The sequence below is a fragment of the Onychostoma macrolepis genome, chromosome 11 (assembly GCF_012432095.1).
Source record: "Onychostoma macrolepis isolate SWU-2019 chromosome 11, ASM1243209v1, whole genome shotgun sequence".
Taxonomy (NCBI): domain Eukaryota; kingdom Metazoa; phylum Chordata; class Actinopteri; order Cypriniformes; family Cyprinidae; genus Onychostoma; species Onychostoma macrolepis.
Window position 1 is genome coordinate 18628853 of NC_081165.1, and position 22119 is coordinate 18650971.

At 35.7% G+C, this 22119-nt stretch overlaps 1 protein-coding gene across 19 annotated transcripts in view; it reads right to left on the reverse strand.

Annotated features, from left to right (window-relative positions):
• nfasca (neurofascin homolog (chicken) a) overlaps positions 1-22119 on the reverse strand; it is a 91286-nt gene that overhangs the window by 66341 nt on the left and 2826 nt on the right. For 3 of the 19 annotated variants that reach the window (XM_058791132.1, XM_058791117.1, XM_058791133.1), the window contains exon 1: positions 2854-3109. The exons of the other annotated variants lie outside the window; for them this stretch is intronic. The gene's annotated coding sequence lies outside the window, so the exon portion shown is untranslated. Of the gene's footprint in view, positions 1-2853; positions 3110-22119 lie in introns of those variants that run through there. 19 annotated transcript variants of the gene reach the window in all.

Consider the following 22119-nt stretch of genomic DNA (forward strand, 5'->3'; position numbering starts at 1 on the left):
CAAGACTATTACGATATTATAAAACAGAAGCATAGGTCTGGAAGTGCTGACTAACAGCTGTGAGTGCAATTATGCTGCATATGAGGGTAATTTTGCTGAGTTTGCCACAACAGACTATGTAGATTCACTCAGCACCACATGGGCAGAAGAAGAGCTTAGCTAGTCTTGACACAAACACAAGGGAAACGATTAATACTCCAAAAGAGCATTGCCAGTGTCACCAGTGCTAAATCTCTCATTATGGAAAGCAGAAGGCTTTTTAAACCACACAGACCTGGACTAATTGGAGACGTTCTGGAGCAATCCATCCACGTCTGGCCCGATCTCAGGACGTAAATGAGCAGTACCAGACCACTTTTATTCTATAACAGGGCATTTATCCACTCTGAAAGGCAGCGTAAATTATATGAAAGTATATTACTGAATCCAGACAGTGATTTTACAAAGTAATTCAACCTTTTTGTGCAATCAGTGCACATTTTATTGGTAAACCATCAGGCATGATGAGAAGTGAGAAGGAATCGCATAAGCTTACTTTTTTTGTGGTATATAGCACATAAATATATATATATATATATATATATATATATTTACATATACAGACACATATTTATATATGTATAAATAGGCCTATTTAAAATGTATACTGTATGTGTGTGTCTATATATATGCATAATAAATATACACAGTACACACGCATATATTATGTAAAAAAAAAACTTTTATTTTGGATGTGATTAATCACAATTAATCATTTGACAGCACTTTACAGTGAAAGAGCATCTCTGTGCATTATCTGTGAGTACATTAACCTCCTCCTGTTCAGCCCGCACAAAGCGATGGGCTTTCCAGCCCCCCATACACAGAAACACATAGATCTACACAATCTGCCCCTTGTATTGCATGTCCGGTTGTATGGCTGATTCAACAGCGCTGATGATATTACGCAACCTCATAATGTCATTGTCACAAGTCTAAGATGTTTTCGCCTTTTTTCAGGTGCATTCATCCAGAACTTCACTCTACATGGTTCCGGTCTAGGCCACTAACAATATTTACATTAAGGCGCGACAGAAGCTCTTTTGTAAAATGACACTAGCCATTTATTCCCATGTGTTTTGCAGAGATACACATGGCAGAACAAATCCTGACATGTCGCCATCAGCCACATGTGAATGCTGCATATCAATTCCAAGAGTTTCCTAGAAAACATCAAAGTCTGGACAGCAAACAGCCTTTTTCTGACTATGCATGACTGCTATGTTATAAATATGAAACAGCTGCTTTCACCACTGCACACATTTCAATTCTTCAAAGGAGAATGCGTAATTATTTCAGCATTAATGAGAACAGACAACTAGAAGTAAGACATTTGACTTATCTAAAGGAATTAACACTGTGAAGCTTTTAAAATATAAAAAATACAATATCTGATAGGACCAACATCTGGCAAATTCTGGCTTAACCAATCCTAAGAGTTTGGAGGCGGGACTACCTGTCTATACAAACAATGCAGAACTAATTTCTCTTTCTTTTCTATCGCTATACTTACATAAATAGCTATTTTTATGTAAACTGTTGCACAGAATGGAAAGAGTTCAGTCTTATCTTTTATGAAGGATATGTATGGAACTGTTTTTAAATGATATTGTCACAATAAACTGATCTCTTTATAATAAACGCTAAATACGGTAATAGTTCATTGTACTTTAAGCTGTGTTAAAATGCAAAACTGTCAAATAACTGTGTAAGCAGAGATGAAGAGAAAGGGGGAAAATACTAAAAAAAGAGATGTTGAGAATGAGAACAAATAAAAGAAAAAAATACCCTAAAACACTTTCATTAGTGTAGTCTAATTGCTGTTTAATTGTGTGTTGAAATAAATAGCGAGTATTCTAATCAGATCTGGTTGAACAGTTACAATCATTCATTTAGACCTTTACCACACTGAGACAAAGAAAGAAACAACACTGCAGAGTATAAATCTACACAGATCAGACGATGACAGCTCATAGGTTGTGCTTGAGGTTGTCAAGAGCAGCTGGCTTCTGTTAGTGTATGTTCTTCAGTAAATGATAGAAATGATGCATCTGACTGACAGCTCTAGTTTTTTTTTTTTGTTGTTTTTTTTTAACAGTAAAACAAAGACTACTCCTCAGTCTGACAGAAGATGACATTCAGTGATGTAGTGGCAGCGAAATATGCAAACAGACAGAAGACTTTAGAAGGAGTGCGAGAGGGCAATGCAACAGAGTTCACAAAGGTCACGGCCGCAACATGTATCCCAGCGTCCAACACAGACATCAATATGTAGCCAACCACTCATCAATAAATGTCTGACTAATTTAGAAAATGACTAACTCATAAATTTACATGCAAAATGCCCTTTTCACGTTATTTGGCAAATAATACATTACTCATCATGCAGACTACAAGTGGAAACTCATTAAAAAACAAAGTCTCAAAAGGCCCTTTATTAGAATAGTGTGCAGCCACCGTAACCAACCAAAATCACAGCTCAAAGGCAAACAATTATTGAGACAATAACACTAAATACAATTTGCCAATCTTTTATATATTTTTAATGTTTATTAAACGCTTAACATAGCTAACTAAAATAACAGAATAAGATCCACAAGTCTAAACATGTCAGACCAACAAAGCCCGGTGTAACGCAGTCAGCATGTGGGATGAAACACACATAAGAATGAATGAAAGAAAAAAGACACATGCTGGCAAGCCCTCTCTCTCCTTCCAGAAACAAAAAAGGCAATTATCAGCCCTCTGTAGTCTGCTTCTGAATCCAGGCAGAGACACACCAATGAAATACATAAGAAAACAAATCCAATTTACCTCTTAGGCAAGAAGGTCTCCGTAACAGGTAAGAGTGAGCTGGCCTGTCATCTCTAGTAGTGTAGATTCCTCATTTATTTGTGCTGGCTGTTTGCTTGCTTTAAAATCCTTTGACTAGAGGAGTAGGTCACTGTGGCTTACAGCCTGTGCCATCAAGAAGCAAAGCACGTGTGTAGTTCCTTAAAGACGTGTCTTCTGGGGACTGTTATGCCTCTGTGCATCCTTACCTCAAGCCCTTACTAACTGTCTCTGATGTTCCCTCTCTCTTTCTGCCTCCCTCCCTCACGCACAGCAAACACAGATTCCCCCCGTCTGCCACCTCCCACTTTGACTTCTCCCCGCCCACCTTATGAATAATTAATCGCCATGTGGGCAGACCCCTCCCCCCTTTGAAAAAGATCTACACACACATGCTCCACAGAACAAAAAACACATACACACATCAAGGAAAAACACAAACTCATGACATATATGTAAAACTGAGGCGGTCCTCCCCCCCTCTGAGCGGGATACCGCCTGCTCTCATCTGAGGGGGATTTAGTGTTTCTCAGGCTGGGCTGGAAGACTCTCCCCTCCTCCAGGCTTTCCCTCTGAGCTTGACCTCTCCATTTCGACCCGCGTCTCAATCTCGTGTACGTCTGGACCCCTTTTCACTCCCTACTCGTCCTCATGTCACCTACTGACAAATCAATACGATGTCAACAACATGTAAATACTCACTATATATGATTAGAGAAGCCTAATAGAGACCGATAGATGCCAGTGCCAGAGAGTTAGTTATATGATAAAGATATTTAACCTCTTGCTTCGAGTCAAAACAAACAAAAAAGGTTCATTAAAGAAGTAACACTTAATTCCACATTCATTTAAGATATCCGTTGCTCAGCGCATGTTGATAATATAACAGTATGTGACATTCTAGCAAGGTCAAACAGTTTCATAGCAACATCATTAGGAGCAATCTAATAATGTAAACACCTTCTGAGATGATTCTAATTAAAATGAGCTGTTGGACAGTCTGACAATATGCAGCAATAATTGCAAATATGTCATGCATGTTATTCTGATGTAGTTGGCTTATCATATTTTAATCAATGATTGCTGCATAATTAATGAACTAAAAAAGAATACTAAAAAGTACTATGGAATTATATATTTTAGTTTAGATTTTTTGATAAAAAAAATACAGTAAAAGCAGTAATTTGTGTAAAATGATCATAATTTATACAGCTTTTCTATTTTAATATATTTAATACATAAAATGTAATTTACTTATGTAATAAAGTCTTCAGTGTCACATGATCCTTCTGAAATCATTCTAATATGAAGATTTGGTGCTCAAGAAACATTTCTTATTATTGTCAGTGTTGAAAATAGTTGTACTGCTTAATATTTTCTGACAACCTTGATACAGTTTTCCAGGATTCTTTAATGAATAAAAGTTCAAAAGAGCAGCATTTAATTGAAATATTTCTGTAACATTAATGTCTTTACTGTCACTTTTAATCATTTTAATGCAACCTTGCTGAAAGTATTAATTCATAAACCATGGTATATGAATATGGCAATTGTGCAGTACCATCTTATACAGGTATGTGTCAAAGTACCAGCTTTGTACCATCTAGTACCCTCATACAGGACCAATGCTTGAATTTACGGTACCCGGGACATAAATTAAGCATAAAAACCTTATTAAGCTTCACTTGTCAGTGTCTGGGGTAACGTTCCCATTACATTTTTGTGATTATTTTGCACATATGTATGGAACAAATTAAAATCAGAATGTTTTCAAGAAACTCACATCTCAATGTCTAAATGAAGTGCGCAGGTCAAGCCAAATTACTATAGCTTACCTTAAACCATCTAAAAGCCAAGGACTGCAGGTGATTGACAGCTTAACTCTAAGCAGGACCCTTGATCCTGTGTCTCCAAGGTGGCTTTGCAATTTGAAGGTATTTAGTTTCCAAAGGTAAGCACATTCAATTATGATAAGGGGCCTCTGTGACTGCATATCTATCTTCAGGAGTCGAACAGCAAGCATGAATACAAAGATAACAGCTCAAAACCTAATTTCAATGCAAAGAGAGATTAAACACTGCAGTAACTTCTCTATTCCCCAGTTTGCTACTCAGATCAAGGAATGTGGAGATTAAACAGTGTTTGTTGCTGTAGTGTATTTGCTTGTGACCTCAAACATGGACAGTCCAAGCACAGTGAAGGGCAGAATGGGTTTCCCTTATTATGAGAAATGTTTCACATTTTTTCCTTTCCACTGACGTCTTTTGTGGGGGCTCCTGTGTTGGCAGATGCAAAACAGAGGGAGTAAGCCTAAATAAAAGGTTTGTTTCAGTTCTTCATGATTGGCACAGAAACAACAAGGAGCTGGAAGATCAAAATCACTCTGGGGAAGCAGTGAGAAACAGAAAAAAACATTAGAAACAGGACTGAAACTCCCTGACACAACTTGCATCTGATAGGGATGGAAATAATAAAGAATTGAATGATTCTGGTTTTGAACAACTACTATTAATGATTTGGTTTCTTAACGGTTCTGTTAATGATTCTTTTAGTACCTTTAATGAAGAAATATGAAATAAATGCATTTTCTCCCCTAATTTCAATTTGAAGAAATGAAGAAATAATTCCAGATTTCAATAGAACAGGAAAAAAAGCAATACAATTCTTTCATAAACCTTTCACATACTTTAGAAATTGTGGTGCCGCTAGTGATAAATGCATGTTTGAGAACATTAACACAATGCAAATCATTTGTTTATGGTATTTAACCAGTACTGAATAAGGTTGGATATTTTCTTACATAAATTTATCAATTCACTTCAAAGGGCCTTTATTAAACTGGGTGATAAAAAAAAAAAACATTCGCTACATAATAGATTTTCAATAAAGTGACATTCAGAGATTTTAATTCAATAAGTTCTGAAGTAATGAAACATGTATTCACGTCATGCAGACATTAAAGGGCTATGAGCAAAGACATTCCTGCTGTGTTGCCATGCCATGCCATGTCTTTCAATTGCATCAGGTGTAACGCTAATTGCATTGTTTAAATATTTAAACCAGCTTGAGGGACACAAAGGCAGAAGGATAGGGAGGGGCATGGGTTAAAAAGAGCAAGAGCGGGAGAGGGGTGGAAGAAGAGAAAGAGATGACAGGAGAAGAAAGGATAGAGGAATATGAATCTATTTGAGAAAGATAGAAAGGCTCTTGTTGTTCGTGGAACTCCAGGACAGGACATGAGTAAAACAAAGAGACACAACAGTGGAGCATCATGGCTGTTTGAGCAAAGTAAGACTTCCTTTGTCTGTGTCAGGGGGAGATGAAAGATGGAATGAGACAAACTGGATGTTCCTGTTTTTTTTGTTTTGTTTTTTCTTCTTTTTCAGCAATCAACGGGGCGGCTCATTAGAGACTAACGAGAGGTCTGAAGAGCACACTTGGGAAGGATGGGAGCTGCCAGGTTTATGAGAGAGGCCATGTACAAAAGCTGTCAGTAATGAGTTGAAACGGGTCCATGAGAGTCCCACTGGAGTGCATCCCACTCTGACATGTTCGGTCATGTAACCCAGCGGCTTTTGAACACTTGTTTGTGTATAAAAGGACAAGAGATAAAACATTGTGCATAGCCAGATCAACATAATTGTAGGGTTACTGGTATTACCAGTTAAAGGAATAGTTTATTCTAGACATGCACTACCCTTGGGATCAGTAAGAAAAAAGCTCACCAAGGCTGCATTTATTTGCATAAACATATTGCAAAAAAAAGTTATTCAAGAACAGTATTCATTTGAAATCTAAATATTTTGTAAATGTCTTTATTTTCACTTTTGATCAATTTACTACATCCTTGCTGAATAAAATACTTATTTTCTTTAAAAAAAATCAAGTTATTAATTTTTAGATGAACTATTCCTTTAAAGACAGCTTTTGTCTTGTTTCAAAGACAGCACGCGTAAGGAAGATGCATTCTGCATGTTAGCTAATAGCACTTGGCATCTATCCTATTCTCAATGGTTGGTCAGGTCAACAAAGTGTTAAAGTCATCTAGATGAAGCAGTATCCAGGTGCACATGCTAGTTCCCATGCCTCCCATCTGTTTATGTGATAAATCACTTCCTTAGTCAATAAGAGGCATTATACATCATAAGCCAGTTTTCCCATGAACACCAGAAATCAAATTTGACATCTTCGATATCTACTAAACCTATAATAGATGTTACCTATTCTGGGGTGCGTTTCCCAAAGACCTGGGGTGCATTTCTAATAGACCTGTAAAGAGTACAAAAAACATTGAAAAGTTCTCTCTGATCCTGCTGATGAGGTCTGGCAGCTCTTGGGGACAGCTGGTCTTTCGTTTATCAGGTCTATACCCCTCCATACACATTCTGTCCTAGTCTGTCCCACCCTCCATTGATCCAAAGACCCCTCCACTTATCCTGCTGCGTACAGAGCCGGTCAGAGGGTCAAATTAATGGTGGCCCTTCAGAACAGCTGCTGCCGAAGGCCAAGCAGATACATCCACATTAGTCTTGCGACTCTTGAGACAGTCCTTCCTTTCTTCCATGATCCAATTCACTCTCTTCTTACATATATTTAACAGCCACATAAAGAGGAAAAAAAAAAAAAATCAAAGAAAGAAAAAAGAGACTTTTATGACACGAAACAACATAAATTCTATCCAGATCAATGATATTGATTCACTTTCATATATATCCTGAAGCTCTTCTTTTGGGCACTTTAAAGTGAAAATCACTCCCTCAGTTCCTCGTTTCTTGCTTTAGCTCATATTCACATATCATTAACACAAAATGTAAAAATGTTACGATACAAATGGATTCAGTAGTTTCATAAATAGAAAGTGTCTCATGAACATGGGTTATGTAAACCATTAAATAGTAGAAGTGTCATAGGTTAAGCTCATATCCCTTGTCCAACCACAGAGCAGATGTCAGGTAGGCCACAAACCTAACACAAACACAATAACTCTAACAGCAGGGTACCTGGCTGTCTGAGTTTCCCCCCAATAAGCCGCTGGCTCGCGGGTTAGCTTAAGCAGGAACATGGGTAGACTCTGTAATTCAATGAAGACCCTGAACAGCAGGGCTATTAGAGGTGTAAAATGTCAGAGTGTTTGGATCAGAATGTTCTAGGTGATGTAAACGGTTTCTCTGAACTACTACTTAACAGATCGCATAAAGACAGAGACAGATAATTACAGACAATGAGAGAGGAAACAACTGGAAGCAGCTGGTCAAAAAAAGGAAATGAAATCAATATAAACGATGCAATATCTATATCCATATTTATGAAAACGGTCCTGGATGCTGATTAGCCAATGCACCATCCCTGTCAGGGTCATAAACAACAAAGACGACTAACACTGGATAGTCTTCACTGTATAAATAAATACTTGGGATGCATCGAAATGAAAATCCTAGGCCAAAACTGAAACCAAAAAATCTGGATGCACTTGGCTAAAAATCAAAACGAAAATGCTTTTTAATAATTATTTATTATTTTATTAAATAATATTAAATTATTTTATAAGACTTTTTTAATTTAACTCTGAATTTACCAACATTTTACCAAATTTAAAAAAATCCAACCAATAAAAAAAAAACACACTTTTATTTAAAGTAAAACAATAAAATTGGACTAAAAATATATTAATATTAAATAGTGCTGTGAAACGATTAATTGAGATTAAATCGCATCCAAAATAAACGTTTTTGTTTACATAATGTGTGTGTATATTGTGTATATTTATGTATATATAAAATACACACACATACAGCATATATTTTGAAAATATTTACATGTATATATGTATATTAATATAATTTATATCATATATAAATATATTTAATATATAAATAAAATTTTTCTTAAATATATACATGCATGTGTGTGCATTTATATATACATAATAAATACACAGTACACACACATATATTATGCAAACAAAAACTTTTATTTTGGATGTGATTAATCGATTGACAGCACTAATATTAAATATCAATATATTATTTTTATTCAGTCCTATGCAACAGAATTAAATCGAACCAAATTTTTGGTTTAATTATCCAAATAATGCCTAATTTTACAAAGCTATTATTATTATCAGAGCACTTAAGCAGAGCATAGCGTCACGAGAGGGTAGCGTCATTTTACCAGTGTTGCCCAGTACACCTGTACTACACTACGTTACAGCACAGTAGCGTGATTGCAAACAGGAACAAGTATACTACATAGAAATGTCCTGTCGGCGTGTTATTTGAACAGACTTTGCTTTTCCGGTGAGCATGAACGGTACACAAGTGGAGCATTCGCATGTGTTGTGAACAACTCAACAGAACGCACAATCATAGAACAGAATATTGAGCAGAGCATTACACCGTGCAGTGACAACAGCTAGAGGGAGAGTGAAAACTGCTCGCTTGAACACTGTTTTTTCTCCTTCAGCCAAAAACCGAAAATGCCATTTTCGGCCAATAATTTTCAGCGGCCTAAATTCCGTTGTATGCCTAAATACAGATGAAACCTTACAATTACAGTTACAAAAGTAAGTCAAGAGCAGTGAGTGATTTTCTCGTTTGTCTTTTGTTGTTTGATTAATATCAACAACACAGACAGCAATCAGTTTAATAGACTGCTGTCTCTTTAAGACTGACTGCACGGATCTAATATACTGTACACGTGCGCTTTCTTTCTCAGTTGTTTACGTCAACTGAAGTTATACCTGACTGTGTTTATGTGAATACTCGCCAAGACAATATTATATTATATTATATTATATGAAATGAATGAAATAATATTTCAAAGTTCTTTCCATTTGTTCAGCTAGAGACATTTCACACATTAAATCCACATTTTGTTTAATGATTTGTAATGCTTGTAATATCTCTCACACTACTCAAGCCAGCTGTATGAGTATCATGTTTTTTTCAATGGGAAAAAACTCTCTAAATGACACCACAATAATCAGAACAAACTCAAATTACATTATAATAATTCTCTCACATGATACAAGCGAACCATACAAATATCAACGATTTCCACCAAATTCCTCCTGTTGGCGAAAATAAAATCCTAAATTTGCCACATATAGATTCCTCTTAAACACAAGACTTAGATGATGACTATGGTGTAAACTGATGTGAGATTCCTGATCTGTATCAATCAAGTAAAACATTTTGAGAAAAAGCACATGTGCACACACACACACACGTGACCTATAAAGCAAACTTTTGTGGGCCAGACATCGAAAACATATGGATTAGGATGAAAAGCGCCACAGATCAGGGCTCTGAGCATTTAACTGTGTCAGTTGAAGAGTCAACCATGGGTCTGACATCCAGTGTGTTAAGCCCTGGGGTCGCGGTTCAGTTTAGTCTCCAGACCTACTTTACATCTGCACTGACAGAAGGCTGAATCAGAGTGAGTGTTAACAAAAAGCCCTTCCCTACATGTTGGTCAAGCAGCGGCTGTTGTGCGCAGGCCCGCTGAATCCCACCCACCCCTCGGCTCTTCAGGAGCCTCTATCAACAGGAGGTGTTGTCATTTCTTCAGTTAATTGCTGGCAGAGCCCCGATCTGCCCTCAAGAAGTCTGGACAAGGGAGGGAAAGCTTTGGTCTCCCGCCAGAGCGCGTGTGCTTCCCCCCAAACACGCACACACACACCAACGTCTAAGAATACAATGGGGAAAGCAGCTGGACTGCAGAACCACAAGACAGTCCTGCATACGTAATTATGAAACCAAGACAAGCCATCTGTGCCATGGAGATCATAACATCTGCTTCAGATCAATAACATTCACAAATAAAGAGAGTGGATTTTTTTTTTATCCAAAAGATCATCAATTCAAAGCTTCCTTTTTACAGTATGACATAACATGCAGTTTAAGCCTAGGAACTAATATGAGGGGCCTTTGATAATGATGTAACCTCCCATTGGGACTCAACAGACACCTGCTTTGTATGAAAACACTGATAGCGACTTGTAACCCTACACAGGTCTCTGAGGGGCTGCTAAGGGCCCTTCAAAAAGACTAACTAAATTTACGTGGGTTTATTCAGACTTGTATCTATGAAGAATAAAGGATGGATAATACAACTGCAAGGCCATGTGTGTCTCTGGATATTATACAGACCCATGCCACTAATTATAGGAAATGAACTTACTGCATTATCTTTCAGACTAAGAATAAGAAAGAGCAGTTCAAATTATCTAATATAATTTTTTTAAAAGCATACATGCTTACAAAGGCGACATTTATTTGATCAAAACTACAGTGAATACAGTAAAATTGTGAAATATTATTAAACTTATCTATCTGAATATATTTTAAAATGTAATTTATTTCTGTGATGTCATTACTCTAGTCTTCAGTGTCACATGATTCTTCAGAAATCATTCTAATATGCTGGTGCTTAAGAAACATTTCTTATTATTATCATCAATGATGCTTAATAATTTTGTTGAAACTGATACATTTTCAGAATTCTGTGAAGAACAAAGTTGAAATGCACTGCATTTATTTGAAATATAAATCTTTTGGTGTTATAAATGTCACTTTTGATATGAAAGTTTGCACTTTTTTGAGCATAAACAATATGAAACAGAGAAATATTATAACCTTTTTTAGCACTGATTTTCATGCATCTATATAGCTTTAAATGCCTACAAATATTTTTTTTTAATATTCCCAGACTACAAAAAAGACAGAAAGATTGTCATCACGACTGCAGTCTCATCCTCTTGAGAGCCGTGGGAAAAGACAAGGATAAAAGTGTCACTGCTTACCATAAGGTTATTTTAGATGCATCAAATTACAGACACCCCCCTCTGAGAAACACCTGCAGGCATGGTTATTATTTCTAGGGACAAAACACTTGTGCCAAACCAAGGTTATCACATCTCAGCTAATTAAATGAAACGAATACGGCCAAAAATACCCACGAATCTTAAAAGTATCAGCATAACACTTTTAAGCAGTCATTTTAGGCTAAATTAAAGAAGCAGGAATTAAATGATGAAATATGATAAAGGGAGTTGTTACCTAACACAACAAGCAGGTCACTGTGTTTCTGTGAATATCAGGTGAAGCCCTGAATCTGACCTACTGTACATGTAGCAGGCAGAGAGAATTCTTTCTAAAATCAGCACTTAAAAGGGATAGTTTGCAAAAAACAAAACAAATTAAAAATAAGATTTACAAAAAATAAAATTCTAATTAAAAATAAAAAATAATTAAAATAATATTATGAACTATATCTCAATGACAGTATAATAAGCTTAATGGAGAGTGACATGCAGAACTGAGCTATTAAATAGATCCCTATAAAAACACCATTAATGAGAAATTACTCTCCATTTGACACAAATAAATTAAATGTCAACATAAATTATTTTTATGGCGTCCACTTCCCCCATGCAACTGTGTTATTGAAACTAATCTTAATTTAATGTTCTCAAATCTAAATGAAACCCTGACATTTCAAGCTGACCTGCGATGGCGCCTTAGGTTATAAACACAATCACCTTCTGGGTGACTCACCCACACGAAAGCCAAGAGGCAAAACAGTGTGACACTTCTGCACATAATGACCTTCAAAACAGCCGTGGTGACATTGACCTTTGGGTTATGGCCCTGGAGAAGGAAAAATAAACTCCACGTCGTAACCTCACCGAGATAAAGAGCAATGTGTGTCCTCTGAAAGCCATCACAATGACAAACAGATCGATTCAAATGCCTTAAAAGGATATGCTAGTCTAATTAACAGCGACGCAAGGAGATGAGCAAGAGTTATACAATGGAGAAGAAACTAAGACTGATGGTTGATAGACATCCCGACATTAACAAACCCTCATTTCCTGACCTTTGCTGAGATTAGCCATTTAGCATTGCACACAGGATAGGATTGTCTGAACACATTAGCCACTAGAGCCCATGGTGACCCAATTAAAACATCACAAATGAGAAGCTGCAGCATGTAACTAAAAGTCTAAACAACTTAAATGACAGAATTAAAGAGCCCTTATTTGACCAGAGGTCAAAATGACCTGTATTTTGTGGGGCACAACAGTTAGCGCTATGCTAACAACAAAACAAGATATCCTTTCCAATGTGGCATGAATGCTGAAATATTTGAATCATTGCCAAAATCTAAAGTAGGAAATTCTTGAGCACTTCATTCATTCAAACAAACAACCATTATTAAATTTTGAGCTGCAAACATGATTATTTTTTATAAATACTATTAATTAAAAATATATAGTAGTAGCCTATAGAAACAAATGAAATTGTGTAAACTATATTTTTACAAATATATAGTCTACATTATACTGTATCTATCTATATATGTCACACACTCATTTTAAATGCAATATATTCATCTGGTAATGTCAGGTATTATTTTGAGGCCAAATTCTAATCAGCTACTCATTGTAAGCTATCAGTTCCATGATTTCATTCAGCAAATGTATGAATGAATAATTAAAGACTTGCTGTTTTCATTTAGCTCAGTTCATGTCAATGCAGGTTACATGCTGACGGTTTATGGCATGTTTAAATGTGTATGGCAACAAATCCCTGGTTGATTAAAAATTAAAAGCAAAAAAAACAAAAAAAAACAGGTTCCTCTAAATCTTGGGATATAATTCATAAATAAATGAATACTTAGCCTACATTTCTCTGTTGCTCCATTCTAGTCCTCAATTTCTCATAAAACCCAGAGATATTATAATTTCCTAAAGCGCTGATTCATTTTCAGATAAGATTTTCCATTCATCATAATCTCATTTTGACTCTTTCAAACAAAAAATGGGGTGTTTCATTTTATTAATTTCATAATAAATTCATTGCTCCGCATATTTATTGGGCCTTTAGAGTCCAATTTAGTAGCTGTTGTCTCAGAGGCTAATATCATGCCTGATACTCCTTTGTGTGGCCTGTGTTCTCAGTTTATGTGCAGCAAGAGGTACAGATGGGAGCGTGTGCAATTTGGCTGGTCTTTCCCTAAAACCCCACAGCATACATCTGGCACAGAAAATCGTTCTCTCTCCCATGCATCTGCGCTGTCTGTTCGTGTCACGGAGCACTGAGGTGAGGTGAGACATGAAATGATTTGCACAAACAGAGCATTTATAACCTCGAAACTGTAAACGCAAATTAAGAGAGTGGTGAGAAATGAATGTTCTTTTATATATAATAAAGGATTCTTTCAAAGTATATTTTTTTATTTATTGTCTAGCAGCTTGTCTTCTGTAGTTGCTTGTTATTTCAGTACCTGACAGCCCCCCCTCACCACACACACACACATTTTTTTTTTTCATCTTCTTTATTTGCTGGCATCAAAAAAAAAAACAATCCTCTCACGATGGGGGAAAATTCCCTTGCTGTGTTCTCTCTGTGCTCCTGTCCATCACACTCATATTTGGTGCACTCCACAAAACACACTTCGGTACAAATCTGGTCGAACCAGTAAAAACTGTCAGTCAAAGATTGTTTTCTTCTGGTTTTTTTATCTTACCAATCATTCCCTCCCCTTTTATGTCAATCAGATCCCCCCTCTTTATTTCTCTCTTTCTTGGCCCACTTTTTATTGAACAATGGAGACAATCGGGCATCCCTTGAGGGTAGATGAGGGCGAGTTTAAATATCAAAAGCCCACAATGGACACCACGCCAGACTCCAAGGAGCTCCTTTTCCTGGCCCCCACTGTCCATCTGCTTATAACGGGAGAAATGAGGGAAGAAGGTTAGCTAGTGAGAAAGGAGCCACAGTGACAGACTTTCGTCTCTCGCTCCTTTCTCGCCTTTTTCTCATTGTTTTGAACAACTCAGATGTGATTCTCCTTGTCAGCTGTCAAATGATGCTATTTGTGTCCCTCACATGTGGAAAAAAATGACTTTAATGATGAATAGCTGATGCACGATTTTACAATGTGTTAATATGGACATTATTACCACATCATTTTATTTTCCATTACATTTGTTGGTACAGGACAATCTTAAAGAGATAGTTTACCCACAAATGAAAATTCTGCCAATAATTTCCTCACCCTCATGTCGTTCCAAACCTGTAAGACCTTCGTTCATCTTCGGAACACAAATTAAGATATTTTCGATGAATTTCAAGAGCTTTCTTACCCTGACAGCAATGCAACTACCACGTTCAAGGCCCAGAAAGGTAGTCAAGACATCGATAAAATAGTTCATGTGACATCAGAGGTTCAACCTTAGTTTCATGAAGCTACAAACATACTTCTTGTGCGCAAAGAAAACAAAGATAATTGCTTTATTCAACAATTTCTTCTCCTCCATTTCAGTCTTCGTTGCGTATTCAGTAATTTTTTCAGTAAAACTGTTCATTTAAATAGTATTTTAAAAAAGCCTTTGCGAGTATAACACACTTACTAACTATTGAATGGTAGTGTATAATTAAATTATCAATATCAAAATATATTAAAAAGCTTGAGATGGCACAGTGCATTACTTAAACACATTATTTGTCTATTATAAATCTTACAGAAACGACATATGATGACACAAACAGTCCTCTCTTCTCCTTCTCGAAACCTCCCTCCCCTCAAGCCCCAAGGCTCAGGTTTCCCAACAGTAATGAGTCTTCATTTTTTCACATCATCCTGTTCTGACTGCATGACACAAATACAGAAAGCAGAATCTCACAGTAATTGCATGGTACAAGACTGCTGACATAAATAAAGAATCTTCTGTAATATCCCTGAGCTATATGTCCCACGTGACTCAACGTCAGTCTTAACACAAGTGAAGCCACACTAATAAGAACAAAGAGGCCAATTTGAAGCTGTCAGGCAGTTCTATGGCAGGCTAAATGTGGTTTTCCATTTCTAACAACATCAAGTGCACCTAGAAGTAACAACAAAACCTAACACCTTGACCTCCAATCCATTCACCGTCCATAAAGATGGCTCATAATTGTCCATTTATTTCCATTCACACAAGAGAACAAGACAAGACATGCGTCATGTTTACGGCGACAGGTGTTTCCACCTGAGCAGATTTTGATGGGGGAATTCCAGGGCTTGCTGGCCTTCTGTGTTCCCGAGGGATACACGGATCTAATGAAGACCACCCCACCCTTGAACAAGCTACAATGTGAAAATGTGTCATATCAGATGACTCCATTGCTAATTTGATCAGAGGGTTATTGATTTTCTAGGCTAACTATACTGATTGTAATCTAGTGAAAAGTGATTCAACCATATGGCTTTAAATTGGACATGGAAACTTTTTTATACAAAATATGCAGCATTCAGTTTAAACATGGACTTATTACTCATAATAACAAGCAGTCCTGCTGAAATATTGTGCTGAAATTTTCACAGTTATGAGATTTTACTTTGAGCGATTTTGTTGATGAATAGTCCACCCGAAAATTTAAGTGTAGCCTACTCATCCCTCAGACTATCCAGATGAGTTTGTTTCTTATTGAATCTAGATGATTTAGTTTTTCCTTAGAACAGATTTGGAATAATTGATGGAGTGGAGCTGTTTGGATTAGTGTAATGTTTTTATCAGCTGTTTGAACTCTGATTCTGATGGCACCCATTCACTGCAATAGATTCACTGGTGATCAAGTGATGTAATGCTAAATTTAGCCAAATCCGTTCTGATGAAGAAACAAGCCCATCTACATATTGGATGCCTTGAGGGCATGTACATTTTCAGCAAATGCTCATTTTTTGGATGCACTATAACTTCAATCTTTGTGGGGTTTTTTTTTTTTAAACATATCAAGCATATCATTTCAGTTATATCATATACTAAAAATAACGGTAGCACTTTATTTTACAATACGTGTACTTTCCTGGTACATACATGGTAAATATCTTGTACCTACAGGCAAATGAGTGGTAACACAAAGTACTTACCTGAAGTGTATGTACATGGTAACAAATAAGAAACACGGCTGTATTTAACAGTCACAGATGCATGGTAATTAGTTTGTACATACAGACAATTGTGGGTAGAACGGTCACTTACAGGTAGTGCCCGTACATGATAACTAATTAGATACTTTACTGTACTTACTAATGTATATACACATGGTAAACATAGTACTTACGGACAAGTGGGTACAAACAGGCAGGTCCTTACAGTATCTATATACATGGTAACTAATAAGACACATTATTGTACATACTAATGATATGTACATGGTACGTGGTAAATATTTAGTACTTACAAACAAGTGTATGTTAATGTTAAATTGCTCTCCACAACAGTGCTTACAAAGTTTGAAGAATTGGTCATTCCTGTGTAATGTTTATGTAATATGGTGCACTTTATTTTACAGTCCTATTTCCATATACTTACTATGTACCATCTACAATCAATTACTCAATAAGTACCTTGGTCCATGTTTATACCCCCAACTTGAGTACCGCATAACTTATTCTGTACATTAACTAATAGGTACATACACCAGTACTTGCATAGTAAGTATATGGAAATAGGACTGTAAAATAAAAGTGCACCATTTTACATAAACATTACACAGGAATGACCAATTCTTCAAACTTTGTAAGCAATGTTGTGGAGAGCAATTTAACATTAACACATACTTGTTTGTAAGTACTACATATTTACCACCTGTATACCAAGTACAGTATGTGTCTTGTTTGTTACCACATAATAGCACAATTTTCTGCAGGTGCTACACATTTACCATGTACATATCATTAGTGTGTACAGTAATGTGTCTTATTAATTACCATATATGGATACTGTAAGGACCTGCCTGTTTGTACCCACTTGTCCATAAGTACTACATATTTACCATGTTTATACATTAGTAAGTACAGTAAAGTATCTAATTAGTTGTCATGTACGGGCACTACCTTTAAGTGACTGTTCTTACCAACACTTGTCTAAATGTACAAACTAATTACCATGCATCTGCGACTTAAGTACAGCCGTGTTTCGTATTTGTTACCATGTACATACACTTCAGGTAAGTACCTTGTGTTACCACTCATTTGCCTGTAGGTACAAGATATTTACCATGTATGTACCAGGGAAGTGCACTTACTGTAAAATAAAGTGCTACCAAAATAATTCTAAAATAATTAAAAACATACTGACTAAAATATCAAAGAGAAAATAGAAGCATCTGACTGTTATTAACCATTTCTTTTTTACAGTTTCTTTATATAGTCAAATTAACTAACCTATCGTAAAAAATTACCAGCCAATCAGGCACAAAACAGCTTTACTTCATTGTAAGTGTGTCTTCAACAAAGGTTCACAAATACTCCTACTGCTCTCACTGACTAGTTAATGGTTAGCTTTTTTTAGCTAATGTGCACCATCCAGTCTCCATCGTTCTGTGACTCTGGTACCTCAAACATCTGTCATTCAATGAGTTTTGACAAAACAAATCCCCAAGGAGTTCAGTGGTTCTGCACTAAAGAAAATTCATCCTCTGTTATAGGATTTCCTGCTTTCAGCCATAAACAATACTGTAAATCAAACAAGAAGCCACATTAAAGGTATATTCTAACCCTTTTCAACATATTTATTACGTACAATGTAAAACCTGTGTCAACACATGTGACTGAAGGAGCCTCTCTGATGTCTATTTTTCGTTTGATTGCTAATGAAAGAAGCATCCAACTCTTTAAAATGACTCCGTGATAGTCAATGGAAGGCTTTTTTCTTTTTGTATTCATTCTGTTCATTTGAACTATGTTTAACTCGGCTTCTGTTTAATGTTGATAAAAGGTTTGATTGCATTGTTTACTTTTGATAGTATCGCTGATAGTAAGTGGTTGTGGTTCATTGCCCAGTTTCGATATTTGTAAAGAATGGAGACTTTGCCGAGCTGGTCTAATTACTTTAGTTAAAAAAGGCAACCAAAGTGTATGTATGTGTGTGTGTGTAAAAAATGTGAAACAAATCTTCTGATTACATCACATGAGCCACACACGCACACACACACTCCATCATTAGTCTCATCACTAATTGCTTTGGACAATATTTTCTGTACTTTCTATGCTTAATTTATGTGCTTAATCTATTAGCAGCATTTCCTTTGGGAAAACAATGTCCCTGGTGAATACGAATGACCCACTGCTTCAGAAGCTTGTGCAGGTGCAGGGCTGCTGGCTTCACAGAGCCAGTGGCCTCCCTGCGGGTGCAGGGCACCATGTGCGCCCTGCTAAAAGTCACCGAGAGAGACAGCACAGGCACAAAAAGAAGTAAAAAGCCAGCGAGGACTGTTACAGACAGTTCCCATAGTGCCTATAATGCTTGAATGCTTTGAAACAAGAAGAATAAGGATGTAAATATACAATGCACTGCGAACGCTTTGAAGTTGCACATCAAAACACAGTCATAAGTCACAGAGGTCATTGTTGGAAAAGCAGAGGTGAGCTCTACTATAGATCAAACAGAACGTCTGAAACACTTAAAGTGAAGGTGCGGCAGTTATGAAAAATCTCTCTCATTCAATGTTTTTTTTGTATAGTTAGCTACTGGGCCATGATAAAATATTCAGAGTGCATCAGACAGGAAGGGCTTAATAAGGAAACAAGAGTGAGTCACGCAGTGAGATGCATGGGTAACTTCATGTTCTCTATAATGATATTAACAGAGAATCTCTGCTGTCGCATGAAAATTATGAGTGACTGTGGTAGGGAGCAGGCCAGGAACAATATATCAGTCTGCCTACCAGCTGCACTTATTATTTACAATATTTATTACATTTAATACATATTCAATTTAACCCTCTGGCGCTCTTCGGTCACTTTTGACCGAAAACTTTTCTGTTTTGAATTTTTAAAAATCACAGCTTCATCTGAATGGTACGAAACTTGGTGACTTTTATGGCATTTGGAATGTGAACACACACAAACAATTCAGGGCTTGATTCGAGCAGGCTAAATGGTCGTAAAAAAAAATTGTCACACTTGTCGTCTTCGGTTAAAAATGACAGACCATAGGAAATGAATGGGAAATCGACAAAAACACAAAAATTCAGCAAATTTTTGTGTACACAATCTACAAATGTGCCACAATGCAGAAAAAAGTACACAGCAATGACAGGGTGAAACTCTAAAACATCAAGAGTGCAAAACCAACACATCCATTCACACACACGCTTATACACACCCACCTATGAACTGGTGTGACTGTAACACTGCAAATATGTAAAATAAAAGCAATAATTCAACTACAATGCAGTAAAAAAGTGGACAGCAAGGAAGAAGTTACACTCTAAAACATCAAGAGTGCAAAACAGACACATCCACACACACACACTCACAGACACACACACATACAAATATACACATTCAAATGAATTGGTATGGCAATACCCATATAGCCAAAATGAGTCAGAAAACTGAAATAAGAGTTTGAAATCAGATCAGACCCAGAAGGATTAAGCTCTGATAAAACATTCCTGTTCATTTTTGTTACATTTTTATAGAATTTCCATGTTTTGTGTAACAAAATGCTTTCTCTGTGTTCAGGTCTGACTAATAATTCAAAAACAGATGCTTTAAATCAACATTTCAAACCAAAAAAAAAAAAAACTAAACCTTTACAAAAAGTTGTTTTTGGAAAATGTCTAAATATATATAAAAACCCACAACTTAATAAAAATAAATATGTCTAAAAACAATTATAGAATTTGTAGGCCTTTTATATAGAGCTATATGGGAATCTATGGGCTAAACATTGCAGATGTTTGTCTTATTTTACTCCCACCAGATGGCACTAATCTGGCTTAAAAAATGTGATTTTAAAGGCATTGTCTCTAGTTTAAAATGAATTAATGCCATAATTGAAAAGTAATAGAAAATAGTTGAAAGAAAAAATGTATCATAATTATTGCATAAATATTAATGGTAACACTTTATTTTAGGGTCTCTTAACTAGTTGCTAATTAGCATGCATATTAATAGAATATTAGCCATTTATTAGTAGTAATTAAGCACATATTAATGCCTTATTCTACATGACCTTATTCTACATCCCTAATCCTACCCAATACCTAAACTTAACAACTACCTTACTAACTATTAATAAGCAGCAAATTAGGAGTTTATTGAGGGAAAAGTTGTAGTTAATAGTTAATAAATGTTCCCTATTCTAAAGTGTTACCATATTAATTAGTGCCAAGAAATTCTCTCAAAATACAACAGAAAAGATATTATTAAACAAAAATGTTACAGTGTTTACTGGGGGATTAAACAATTTAAAAGATTATATATATATAAAGAATATATATATATATATATATATATATATATATATATATATATATATATATATATATATATATATATATATATTGATATATATATGAGACCCTGGACCACAAACCAGTCTTAAGTAGATAATACGGGTATATTTTGTAGCAATAGCAAAAATACATCGTATGGGTCAAAATTATAGATTTTTCTTTTATGCCAAAAATCAATAGGATATTAAGTAAAAATCATGTTCCATGAAGATATTTTGTAAATTTCCTACCGTAAATATATTTGATCAGTAATATGCATTGCTAAGAACTTAATTTGGACAGATTTAAATATATAAATCTCAATTTAAAGAAATTGACCTTTATGACTGGTTTTGTGGTACAGGGTCACATATGATATAAAATAATTTTAAATATTCTATTGAAAATTAAAATAATTATTTATAAAATATGTAAAAATACTCAAATTTAAATGATATGTAAGATAATTATTAAAATACATATAAAATTTTCCATATACACAAACACACATACAACAAACCCCATTTAAGTCTACCTTGGTCAGACAAATTGATCACAGAATTAATTGTTGTGGACCGTAGGCTGGAAACATGCTAAGTTCAATGACACTGAAATAATATATTGACTTCAAAAGCCACTTCCATGTAAAGTGCAATGATTTCACTTGGCAAAATAATGCAATGTCTTAAATTATCTTAATTTGGGGGCCTAGCAAATACTGATATGTCATTTATAAGCTTAACATATAACTCATCATTTACAACAATCAATTATTAACCTTAATTTGTGTAAATGTGCCAAGCAAGGCCTCTTTACTCATTGCTGGGATAAAGTTGTGTCTCTGCAAACAAAAAATCAATGTAGATGCAGCTAGTAATGTGTCCTCCTTGTTTTAGGCCAGTCTGAAATCCATAACTATCAACTGCCTTGACTCAGCTGAATCCAGACGAAGAGCACATTAGGGGCTATAACA